Source organism: Xiphophorus hellerii, chromosome 18, assembly GCF_003331165.1.
Source record: "Xiphophorus hellerii strain 12219 chromosome 18, Xiphophorus_hellerii-4.1, whole genome shotgun sequence".
Taxonomy (NCBI): Eukaryota; Metazoa; Chordata; class Actinopteri; order Cyprinodontiformes; family Poeciliidae; genus Xiphophorus; species Xiphophorus hellerii.
Window position 1 is genome coordinate 14,591,286 of NC_045689.1, and position 13,721 is coordinate 14,605,006.

The window sequence follows — 13,721 nt, forward strand, 5'->3', positions numbered from 1 at the left end:
TTTTTTTTTCAGTTTCACCTTGAATGCTTTGATGAAGGTTATTTCTTAGTTAAATCGATCCGGTCAAAGATGCAGATCACATTCTGAGGGAGTGGCTGTTTGGATAAGGGCTTTAAGGATCATAAGTGTGACTGTCGGCTGACATTGGCTGGAGGCTGAACTCATTACACTAATGAATGTGAGGAAGGTGCTGTGAAGGATGCTTTGGAAAGAGAAGTGAGGGCGGGACAGACTGACCTTTTCAGAGACTGAAAACAGAGAGATTTAAGGGATACAGGTTGGCTATGTCAGCACTATCTGAAGAGCTGGGGAGTTGGGCCTGAGGGCAGAGTCGTATAAAATCACCAAACTGTAAAAAAGTTCTGAATGCTTTTTATGACCGAGTTGCCAAATGAGTTGTACGTTGATAGAAAGCAGATGCGTGCAACTTTTTCAAACAACTTTCCCCTCCACAGATTTTGTATACGCTTGACTGCATAACTTGTGTTCAACAAATGAGTTTTTCATTTCGGTTTTCATAGCAGTAATGTTGATATATTTCTGTCTTGGAATGGGAAAGAGGGCTTGTTTTTATTAAGAAGAAAATCAGGAAGGACGAAGGAAATACAACTATTTACATCTTACCAGAAATATGTTCTCGAAACAGGTACAAAGATATTTTTTTTTAATCTTGAAATTATTGTTTCTTTTAATGGAGAGATATTACAAGCATTTTTCTTCCTTAATGAGATTGACGCTGTTGTACCAGATGAAGGACAGTGGAGGTCACAAATTATGCTTGATTATCCAAACGTTATAGTTTAAAAACATCTACCATGTTAGATATCCCTCCATACTAGTGTTTTTGAAAATCACAGCATAGTTTGAAAAACATTTAAGTTAAAAATAAAACTGAAATCTGTATTTCCAAAAGATAGAGTGAATTCCCATTTGTTACATATTTTTTAATAGAAAGTCAGAAATAGAAGTGGTTTATGGTGAAATAAAAGTACTGTAATATAGTGGTACTATATTGAAAGTATAGCACTTTCAAACACCCAACAAAAGTACAGTGAAATGGTAAAAGAGGTCCTGGTGGTTTGACTGACAATCCCGCTAAAGGTCTGGATTTAAAATTACTTCCACAGGGACAAAATGACAGTGACTTTCCAGGTGAAAAGGCAGGAACTGCAGGAGAGAGATGCTGCAGAGCCTGAAGGAGAAACAAGGATCATTGCAAACATACTATGGGATTTTTTTTAGTCCATCTTCACCAGTAATTTCAAACATTTAAAGAGAAATGTTTAAAAAAAAATTTTTTTCCCTGTTCTATATATACTGTATATGGTTTTAGAGAACCTTCAAGCTGTCAAGGAATTACTCAAGCAACCACAACACTATTTTATTTATCCTGTGGCATGCCAACAAGTCACTTCCCTTGTTTACTAACGGCAATATTTTGCTAAAAGCTGTAGGAAAGAAATTCATGAACAATTCATAAATTGCTATTTAAAGGTATAGTTTAAAGTGATGAAGGATGCACGAAAACAACAGTGGTTTTCTGTGTTTAAAAATACATTAAACCGTAATAGAAATGTTGCTGGCTGGGAAAACGGAGAGAAGAATGTATTTGCAACCTCTTTAAATAACCTATCTTCCTCCCTACACAACCTCTTTAAAGGCAGTACTGCTGTGGCTTTCCTTGAACTTTGTAATTCTGTGTAAAAAAGGAATTAAATAATGCTGCAACCACTGTCTTCAAAACCCAGTCATTAGTCCAAATGTGGTTTTGGTCAAGTCACTCTTAAATCTTTGATTTTTACCACAGTTACACTCCTTACATTAACAGTTGAGTTTCTTCTACCACTAGTACTGTGGTGCTAACAACCAAGTTGGCACTAAGATCTAGATCATTTATTAGAAAAATTCTGACAAAGCCACTGACACTCTTCACTGGAGAAAGAGAAGAAATTATTGAAAGCGTTCTCGTCTCACAGAATGTGTAGTCTGCTTGGGAGGGATGAAACTGCCTATAACGAACAAAGGAAATATTGGTAACCTGCGAAAAAGGTATAAGATGATTATTTGGAAAGTTAAATTGTATAACATTGTTAGAGAGCCAAATATTATGAATCATACCAATTGGTCAAGATGCATATCCTTTAGGGTGCTCTGTGCTCCATGTAAAGATCAGAAGGTATTCTCCATAGGGATTTGCAAGGGACAACATTAGTCACTTTCTAGCTCTAGCAAGGAGTGAAAGGGACATCTTACACACCGAATCACTATCTCAATAAACCCTCAGTTTTTCATTTTCCTAAAAATACTTTTTCAAGCAGTGTAGTACAGACTACAAAATTCACATATCCAACTGAGGACTGCAACTAGACCAATCTTCAGAGAGAAAGCTGCTCTTTAGTATACAGCATCTATGGTACATTTGAGTTTATTGAAGATTTTCCATATACAGAGAGAAATATTTTACCTCATGACTTGGCTGTAAATATATGTCGATAAATAGTTAGAAAAGTGGTACAAAGTGCAGAGTAAAATATCATCATGTCAGAAAATATGATCCTACTTATACTGCAGATAGACAGACAGACAGACAGACCGACCGATCGATAGAGTCAGTCCGTGATTGAAATTTTCCTCATACTTTTTTTGCAAACCATTTGATGTTTTAAAGCATAAATTGTACATGTGCAATACTTTTTATGTGCATACATAAGTAGAGAAAAGGAGGTGAGTGCATATTTTATTATGAAATCCCCCAATGCTTGAGGTACCAATTGTTTCATGCCTGCACTGACATCAGTGTAGCAGCAAGGCCAAAAGGAACACCACAAACACAAAATCAACCATCTGTCAGGCCAATTTTACAGTGAAGTCAACAGTCATTGATTCATTGATCACTTAATGTTCCCTAAAAGATCAATGGTATTTCCAAATGTCTCTTGCAGGTTATTAGAACTAAAACTTTGGATTTTTAAAAACACATGTAAAAAAGTAAAACAATAAAAGCCCTAGCAGAAAAATAAAATAAATGAAAACGGACACACTAAATAGAACCTCTAAAAGCTGGAAGAACTGTCCAATATGGCTACACAATGCCTCAGGATTCACAGAAGGAGACCCATATAAGGAGGGGAACATTGGCTCAATTAATGAGTGGCATAATTTATTATTGATGCTTGTTATCCAGGCACCAGAAGTTCTTAGATTTTGCCTACATGTTATTTGGACCTCATCTGGGCTACCTAAAAGACAGGAAAAAAAATCAATGTAGCCATAAAAGTTAGAGGTTTTTGGTCAGGTCAATATACTATAAGTTTGACATGGTCTTCCTTTTTGCAGTTTATTGAAGCAATTCTCCCTCATATGGAAGAGGAAATGTGGTTTGTCCATAAGCTCAAAGGATGAACAGTGGTCTCACTGGTATTTCAGAAAATCCCCGCTTCACTCATTTTTCCAGAGTATGATAAGCTCAACCTGGTCCAGCAGCATTATTAACCTTTCAGTGGTGGAAAGAGAGGAACAGTCCAGGATACTTAGAATTTTGAAATGACAGATCACTGAGAGGAAATAGTGCTTTTTTTTCCCAACCTCCAAACTAATGTATATATCCTACACTGCAGGGACCACACTTATATTTTTATTGTCCACCGTTTGTGTTCATTGTTTCATTTCTCCTGAGTTTCACTCTGAAAGCCGGCCTAATATTAATAACAAATGAGAAGAAAAATGCAGCAAACATCTGAGCAGCGTGAATAAATAAGGAAATGAGCACAGCTGCATGTTGATTTGTTTTCATGGATGGCTGAGCATTTCGGTGCTGAGCTGGCAACAATGAAGTTTTAGATTTACAAGCACAAAAACTCAAGTCAAGTTTCTCTTAAAAGAATGACGTTGGTGAGGATCATAGCTTAAGGAGATGTTTACGAAATGCATATGGAACAGCAAATTATCAGAGTTACATGACCAGTTAAGCTGAATCTTTATATAAAGTCAGAACCAAAATTAATTGCTTAGCCCTCGAGCATCTAGTGTTGCTTTAATTCTTTTCTGCATGTTTGAGAAATCCTTTAATCTCCCATGATAACCATTCTGGGGTACCTAAACATTTGCTCTCACAAAGCACCACCTTTTCCGCAAACCTCCACTGAGCTGCAGGCTCCAGCCGAGCTTACGCCTCACAGCGAACCCCACACTCAGATCCACCGGACTAGCGGCAGCAGCAATTAGCACACTCCTGGTGGAACTGCACATCTGCTGAACTTATTAAATGAACTACTTCTCAGAGCAACGGAGGACCATGGTTGTGATGACCTACACAGAAAAGTTTGGGAAAGCACAGTGAATATTTGACAGAGAGCAGACGTTTTGAGTACATCCATTACAAGTTTTGAGAAGGAAGAAAATGTAAGCAAAAGTATAAAAAGTTTTGAGAACAGAAGACATGAAATCCTGCTTTCAGACTGAAAATGTGTGCTCTCGAATTATGGCAGATAAAGTCTCCCAAAAATTCCCCCGTAGGTGTTTTGCATTTTTATCATCTAAGAGTAACTATAATAATAGTTACTCACATGCATGAAGCTTGGATGACAAGCTTTTAGAGGAAGTACTAAAAATGCACCACCTGCACAAAGCCCTTCAGCAAGGAATTATTCCTTTGTAATAGAGGTCAGATGCCAAAAAGACTTAATCACCCCTCATACTCAATTGTATGGGTTTGCATGTTGTAGTTGCATGTTCAGTAAGGTGGGCTAATGGTATTAAAAATTATGGTAAATGGGGAAAAAAATAACAACAAACATCTAATTTTTATAGAGGAAGGAATTTTGACCTTTTTTCTTTTATAAAATGAAATGCTCCTTAATATTTCTAACATCACCACTGCAAATATTCAGGTAGTAATGCTTACAATTGATATTCAAAAATAAACTGTATGGTGAGCTCAAATTAATCTCTTCCAAGACCATGCAAATGCTTTCATATAAAAAAGCTTTACTTCACCCCACACTATCTGCCCCTGAAATAAAACACCTGCAGAATAAATCCAGTTCATTGACAGTCAAACGCTGTACATAACCACTCCACCAGACAGCAGGTTGGGGTTCAACAATGTGACATAGAAAGAAGATATTACAGCTCAGAGTATTTTGGCACCTCAAGGGATGCCATGCAGGTAAAAGCAGCTTCCCAAGGACGAAGTAATCACTTTAACAGGTTAAATAAACAGTTAATTAATGAGCTAAAATAATAAGCCATCCATAACCACTGTTGAATCTGAACCTCCGTCTAGAGCAGAATGTCGTTTGAATAGCAAATATGCCCTAACCCTCCAGGAATGCCAGGACAGTACTAAACAAAACCTTTAAATCATCGTTAATTTCATTATACTCCGATTTGAAACAGAAAACCTTTGCCAGAGTCTTGATCAGCTTTGAACATTTACTCTTTCTTCAACCTAAATTTTGACAGTGCATTGTGCATCCTGTGCTTAGAAATGAATGGAAACTGAACAAGTGAAGTAAGAGCAGAAAAATATGGCAAAAATTAAAATGTTTAAGAGGTTTACACCAAGAAATGGTAATAATCGTTCCCTTTGTGGCACACTGCTTAAAACAAAGTGGTAAAAGATTGCTAAGCCCATGAATGTAAGAAATCTTTTAAAAGCCTACATGATTCATAAGTTACACTTGAAAATGTTGATCAAAGCAATTTTAAAGGTTATAAGAATACCTGGTACCTTGGAAAGAAATTTAGAGATCTTGCACAGGATGGTCCACTGCTTAATTTATAAGTGTTGGGTCAGACTTGATCCTGAACAACATTAGGCTGGTTTGAAAAGTGTTTCAATTCTATACATAAATGTCTTGTAAATTATGCATATCTAGAGATGATAATAACACCACTGACACCACTGACCCAGTGGAAAAGAAAAAAAAAAGAGGGATGAGTATTATCTTACATCACTGACAATGTCTTATCAAAACCAACAGACTTAAATTCTTGGACCATCTGGAAAAACAGTTTTAAATTTTCCTCAACAGCTCTCTCCTCTGCCTCATCTTTTATATACCGTTTAATGTCAAGATGAAGCAAGAAGTGCGGGGAAAAGACATGCATCATCAAATGACTTCAATGAAGGTCGATGTCTTGAACAATGTGGACATATCGCTCATATAGACTATTTTTTTCATTTCGTTTTGACACGCTACCTCCTGTGGAACTTGGCTTTGGGTCAAAGATATATCGTATTTAATGTGCAGACACCGGCATCACTTTTGAAAAGTGGATATGGTTCTCTGAACAATTGGTCCTTGCATCAATAAAGTAGATAGAATTACTTACTTAACCTTGAAGTGAATGAACCCACAGAACATTTTGAGTTCACTCAAAAACACACTGATTCTCTTCAGCAGAACAGATACATTTGCCTCTTTGGGTTTTAAACTGATGTCAAAGAACAGTCCTGTTTGCATGGAGATTGGGAAATGTTTGCTCCTGCTCTTGACTGTAATGGATCACCAACTGTTCTAGTTTGTGTCGAGGTCCAGCCAGCCAGACTAGGAATTATTCTAATTTCTGTTACTATAATCTTTGAGTTTCATCTGTTTGAAAACAGGACTGACTTCAGAGGTCATTTGCCAATATTACTGTACAAATCCCAAACCAGTATGGGACAGCAAGGGATTAGTGGTGAGTGTTTGGGTGGAGCTATATCTGTTACGTGTCAAAAGCTGTTCTTTAACCACGGACAGAACATTTCTCCTCTGTCCTCTGTGTATTTTCATTCGTCCTAAGTTGTACTTTGACATCATCATCATATTGTCACAGATTTTATGTTTTTGTATGTTAGCTGCATTACAGAGAACTACAAAAGGAACATTTTGCCTTTGTTACCTTGAGGTCAGTGCTTTATTGATTGTCTCACTGACTTTAAGGTATCTAGGGTTTCCTTTTTTCACTGGGATTTCACTGCAGTTTTGCTTGTCTGCACCTCTTACAGCTGAAGAAAATCTACTGTGTAAGCATTTGCTATGCAAGCAAGGAGAAAACATGATTCAAATGCAAGGGAGTGGTTGTTTTTATATAGTCTTTGCTCCAGGCAACAAGAAAAATCAAAAGGCTTTATTATTCAGTTTATTGCTTACAGGACTTTTAGCAAAACACAAATGTCTCTACTTAGGAATCAAACTGAATAATTTAGTAAGTACTATCATCTGATAATATTTAAGTGGAAATTCTGTATATATAAGTCCAATTATAATTCTGTGACACTCTGGTGAAACTAGCTGATAACTTTTAAAGAACTCATCTATACAGTTTTCTTTGCGTTATTTTATTTGCTTTAATTTTAGGAATAGGTTAAGACACACATCTGTTCTCCATACACTCTTTCAGTGGGGTGTTCTTTGGCAATAGATTGATTTATAAATATAAATTACTCTAGTTTGACTGAAATACTTGTAAATGTCATATCTGCACTTGCTTGTGGGTTCCTAATCATATGCCATCTATTAATTACATACAATATTGTCATAAATAATGGTCAGAGATGGTGACTGAAGTTTCCAGCTTGGGCTAAAGTTGCTACAAAATTAAAGGCACAGAATTGTCTATTTTCCAGGCAGACCACACAATCACCATTTAAGAGCTCCAAATTAAGCCTCTGTCTCTTTAAGAAGCTCCTGCTCTGTCTGACATGTTTCAGCACTTCATCCCTACAATGTTTCTCCATTCAGCTGTTCACAACCTTTCTTACCAGTGTTGGACTGAGTAGTTCATATGTTGAGATCAGTAGATGAACACCAGGTGTTTAATAAAGAATCAAAGCAACACTTTAGGTATGATTTTGTTGATGAAATAACATTAGAACGCAAAACTTTGATTTTATGTAGAGTCCCTTACTCCTTTAAAGACTTGATCTAGACTCGTGGTTTGGGACTCGAGTCTCATTAGTCATCTTTATCTCATATAATGAGGAATGAAAGCAACTCAGTATTTAAGCTACAGATCACAGCTTTGACAGCTTACGCCTGGCATGCCCTTATTTTCCTGTGAAAGGGTACACTTGATTTAACAGTCAATTACAGTTGGTATGACTTCACAATACCATCTACATCAATTTGTCTAAATGCTGTAGTTGTTTGATAAATGACTGTCAAACAATGTAGTCAGATTTAGTCATATAAAAGTTGTCAAAATCAAACAGCACATTATTTTTGTTCTTGGGAGTATGATTTTCTTAGTTTCTGTTCGGAAACATTCGTTGAAGTTGGAAATCTTAGAAAGACAGAGGTCGCCCTGATGGGATAGGATATTTCCACATCTTTGGGTGTAAATTACTTGCAATGTAAATGGAGAAAAGTTTGTGGAAAAGTAGTGTATCTGTACCATGAATGAGACAAATTTATCTTAACCCAATCTTTTCAATTAAAAAAACTATGACTTCCGAATATGTTTAAGTTTTATCAAACGTTATTACAACTGAAGGGTAAGAATATGGTTTAAAGGTAACCAAGCACAAAACAATAGGTGAAGTCTTCAGCTAGAAGTTGGAAAATATGAATGTTGTCAAAATCATCATAAAATTAGTTCGCAGAGGCACCATCATAAAGATACATCTGTTCATGCACAAATCCTTTCATCTTTTAAATGGATAGAGAAAATTAATCTATACCATCTGTTCCTCTATACCTATAAAACCATAACGCCCTCAAAAAGAAGATGGATGTGTTATGTGTTTTTAAATAATGAAAGCATATCCTCACTGACAAACTCAAATGGCAAATTGCTGCCTTTAGTCCCCATCTGTTAGAGAGGGAAGGCGGGGGTGCTTTTATCCAGAAATAAAATAATACTGAAGAGATATTACTTTCTCAGAACACAATGATTTTTTTTTTTAGATATTTCATATTTTATAAGCAGAATTTGCTTTTGTTCTTTTCCACCTTTATAGCTCCATGTTCAAAACACAAACAGCAAATAGGCACATTTGTCTTGGACCCCCATGTCTATGGATGATGAAACTGCATGTAATCTTCATAATTTTGCTCTATGTATCATTGCCTGAAATCACAACTCTCACAGATCAGTCAGTATTTGCTCAGTAAAATTGTAGCATCTAGCTATAGAGCCGAATGAACACAGCTGCAAGTAAACACCTTGCTTTGTTGCTTTGCATAATTCAAAGAAGTGTTGTGGGTGGTTGCGCCATATATGTGTCTCTGTTCTCATTTGTGATGCCGTGTGAAAACAAGCTGCGCAAATGCTTCGTTGAATGGCAATTAGAGTAAAAAGAAAAAGGAAACAGCTACATAATCAGTGGAAATCTGGAAAACATTCTTGATTGGACTCTAATCAAACAAAATGAGTTGAGAAGTGACAAAAGTTGTTTTTATTTGATTTGATTTCATCATGAAGAGAAAACCAATGCAGAACAAACATTTAACAGTTCTCCTTAGGGGGTGTTGAAGCAGTATTGACCAGCATTTTCTTTTCCAGCAAGAGCTCAATCATCTACTCAAGGGATTGCCAGCAGGTTGATTATTTTGCTAAGTCTTCTCCTTCCCTGACTTTTACCACAGTGACTAATGAGTAAATGTCTTAATAAAACAGTGGGAGTTCAGCAGCCCAGTGATCGTAAGTCAGCTTTAGTAACAGAGAAAGAGGTCAGAAAAAAACATTTGAGAGTCTAAGAATCTTCTCCACCAAACACTCACTGAAAAGATCATGAGGTTATATGCTCACAGTAAATTATGTGTGTGGTATGTTTTTAGCAAAGGCAATATTGAACTAGCTTAAGCACCTGTAGAAAACATTGTTGGGGAAAAAGCGTGGGCTACGGTCAAGGCTTCCAGTGCAGTTAAAACTGCGTTTCTCCTTGCTACATCAGCCCATGGTTTGGTGTATTTGCAGTTTAATGAAGCATTACTAAACAATTTATGTGACTACCGTAGTTTAGATAGTTCAATTCCAGTTCCGTGAATTCCAAATGTCAGCTACAATGTACAGTACTTTTATTGTAATTTTATGTGAAAAGCAGAGGGAGACAATCTGATAAATGTGCTACAAATATGTATGCAACCCAAAGTGATAAAATTCAGTGCACCACCTGTTTGCAATGTAATTTTTATATAATTTTAGATGTTATACATATTTTACAGAGCATGAGAGAACACATCATAAAGGTATTGTTGACATCTGTCCAATCCACAAATGAAAAACCTAAAGGACAACTACAAACCTGCCAAGAGATGGACATCCAGCAAAAGGGACTGTGGGGGCCATGGTAACTTTGGAGGGATTACAAAAATCCACAGATCAGGTGGAAATATTTGTTGACATGAGAACTGTTACTTGTGCACTCCAAAAATAAGAACAAAAAATTATGGAAAAGTGGAAAAAATAAGCTATTGTTGAAATAAAGCCATCTTAAATACTACTTGCTACAAGTAATGTAGTAAGCAAACATGAAGGAGGGTGGTGGCAGCATCAGGATATGCAGACTTTTTTTTCCATCTGAGACATGGGCGCCGGTCAAAGTGATAAAAAGATGGGTGAAGCTATCATTCTATAAGAATATCTGCAAAAGGCTGCCAAAACATTGGGAGTGTGGCAAGCAGCATTTCTAAACAAACACCTAGAGCTACCATTAAATTATTTAGATAAATGCACAGCTATGTTTTAATGATCCAGTTAAAGTCCAGGCCTAATCATTATGCATAATTTTTCTGCGACTTTCTGCGGTAAAAAGAGAGGTGGTTTTGTTTAAGGGCAAGCTCAGGCCAGCATGACTAACAAATACAATTTTCTTCAACTTTGTCTTGCTTTCTTGTTTCTAATCATTAACCAAATTTTAATTTGAGATGAAGAAGCGCATAAATACAAATGTGGACTTAGAATTACGATTCCAGACGTTAAGATTAAAAAAAAGCTACACAAATACATATGGTCATATGTAAAAGAAGTAATGGCCCTTTAAACCTAACAGCTGCTTGTGCCACATTTGTTTTTTTTGTTTTTTTTTACAGCACGCACTTAACATAGCCTGTAAACAAGGAGCAACAGACTCTGCTTCAGTAAAAGGTGCAAATAAAAGTGATAAAAGAGTGTCTGAAGTATAAACTTTTAATGATAACTTATCTGAAATCATTATTGTTGATATCTATCACCATCAGAAATGCATATGAAGCTCAATAAGGGAAAGAGTAGAAAAACACTGAAAAGTGGGATGTGTTAGTTAAATCTAATGAGAGCAACAGAATACAGAGAAATAGCTGTCACAAGTGTAAATGACAGAGTCAATATTTGGGTTTCAGTCTACTTCTTCCATTCATATTATACCAGAATTTGTTCAAGATCCGTTTTCATTCCTCAACTTCTATCGCCCAAATGCAACTTAATACTATAGTTGACCATGTGTTTTCCACTTTTTTTGTGTTGATGCCATTCTTTTTTTGAAAACATCACACCTCTTTCACCTATTTAAATGCTGCAGCCTTTTCTTTCTTGTGAAGATTATTCAGATTTTACTGGTGTAGTTATTTACGAGTTTAGCATTCAGAGTGAGAGCTGGGATAGTTCGGCCTGGGTGTGGCTAATAGTGTGTCCTGTGAGAAAGGGTTTTCATCATCCACAGTGAGTGTTAGGATCTGATTTGTAGCTGTCTAAGGATTTACCCTTGAATCACAGACATTAGACATCTGTTTGCTGAGCCGTCTGAGTTGCTTGTATGCCGAGGACGCTGTCCAACTGATGGCCTAATTCAGTGTAAATACAGTCCATCCTCAGCCTACCTGCTGTTCCCAGAAACAGCTGCTGAGCGGAAAGGATGGGCCTCTTGCCGCCTCCCTCTGAGGTTTTCAAAACCGTCAACTACTTTTCTGTCAGGAATAAATCCATTGCGGGGTGATTTAAGGTGTTTTCACCATAAGTTATGTTTTCATTATTTCTTCATTGGTATAAAAAAGCACTCAAAATGCTACAGTTTCTGGAAAATCTTTGAGGTTGTTACAGAATTTGCATCAAGGCTTGTGCCATCCGAGGTGGCGGTGATGTAATGTTACCAAGGGATCGTTTGAAAGCCACACAAACCCATTTTACATAATTTCCTGCATAAGAGTGAAGCAAATATGAAAAAGATCCAACTGGCTGCAAAAACAATACACCCAATCCCTGTGAGAAAAACTCTACAGCACAACATGTAGGCTTAATTATTAACTTTCACTTTTACCTTTTTAAACTTCAAGTACTTGCTTATTTAATCAAACAATATCCAAATGTAAACAGCCCAATTTTCCACAACTTTCTCTAATTTTGGTGCAATATGGGCGTTCATTTGTTATCTAGCAACAGGACCTTGTACACATTTTCTATCCTGGGAAATAACTTGTGCAAGTCACCTAATGAAGATTTACAGGAACCCTATTTACGTTTAAAACTGCTGAATCAATAAATAAAACAAACAAAAAAAAATAAGGATCCACTTTTTTTTCTCTCTCCAATTCAAACAATGGACATAATATTTAAGTGTGAAAAGGGGTATGCTCTAATAATTTTTTTATTTAAAAATCTGTTAAATATGTTATAAAAGCAGCCTATTTTTACTTGATATTGAGGAACTTTAGACTTCTTTTACATGTTAGAAGAAGTGCAGCACCAAATTTCAGAGGGGAGATGCCTAACAAACCAGTATACAGGTTAAATCCTCCTGTTGTCAATGGGTCAACCATGAAAAAAGGTAAAGTAGTTGGGAGGTCAGTACTAGGCGGTGCCTGGCTGAAGGAGCTGCTCCTATATTGTTTATAGATTATCAGAGATTAATCCGTATCACCATTAAAAAGTACCATCAAGCATTTCAAGGATTTCTCAAAAATGCATGAAAGAATCAAAGCAACACTCTGTGTTGATGAGAAAATGATATTTTAAAGCTCAAAAAAGTCCGTTTTGCATAATGCACCTCCTTTTAAAGCCAATGTAACATCGCCTAAGGCTGAGGATACAGGAAGCCTGTTGAAAGTAGATTTTCTACTGTCCATTATTGTTTCTAAATATCGCATCAGGACACCATCAGTTACCTACTTCAAGGAGACTTATTGTAGAAAGATGGAGTTAGAAAAGAAACAAATGAGTGATACACTTTAGAATGCAAAGAAAAGCTGGGCTTCAGGGTTTTATTAGTCACAAATATACATTTTGCACTCTCCTGCATGCAGCTCAGAGAAGCATAATTGCATGTGACACAGCCCTGACATGACCCTTTTCCATTCTCACTTTGTCATTCCTCTCTCCCAGTGAGTATATGCCTCTGGGCTATTTCACATGACATCAAAATACACAATTATGTAGAGCTCTTTTGAACATTGGACTGAAGTCAAAAAGCTTTTGACAGCTCAAGTGTTTCCTTACGAAAGCTCTCAGAAAATATATTTTACCATGATTATGTGTAACTTTTTCCTACCATACTACAGCAAGGTCTTATAAAAATTGTACAATTTGCTTGTACATCTGTAGCTATACCCAATAGCAGCAGGGCAACTTATATCTGCGTACTTGTTACAGAGTTATCTAATGAATAAGTGTCCATATGATGTTGACATGAGTGTTGGGTATTTTCAAGGTTAGTATTTGAAATTAATGTGGGATTATTTTGGCTTATGTAAAATTAAAATCTAAATTCAGTATAGACCAACAGTGAAATTTTTAAATCAGTTAGGATAAGATTATCCCAA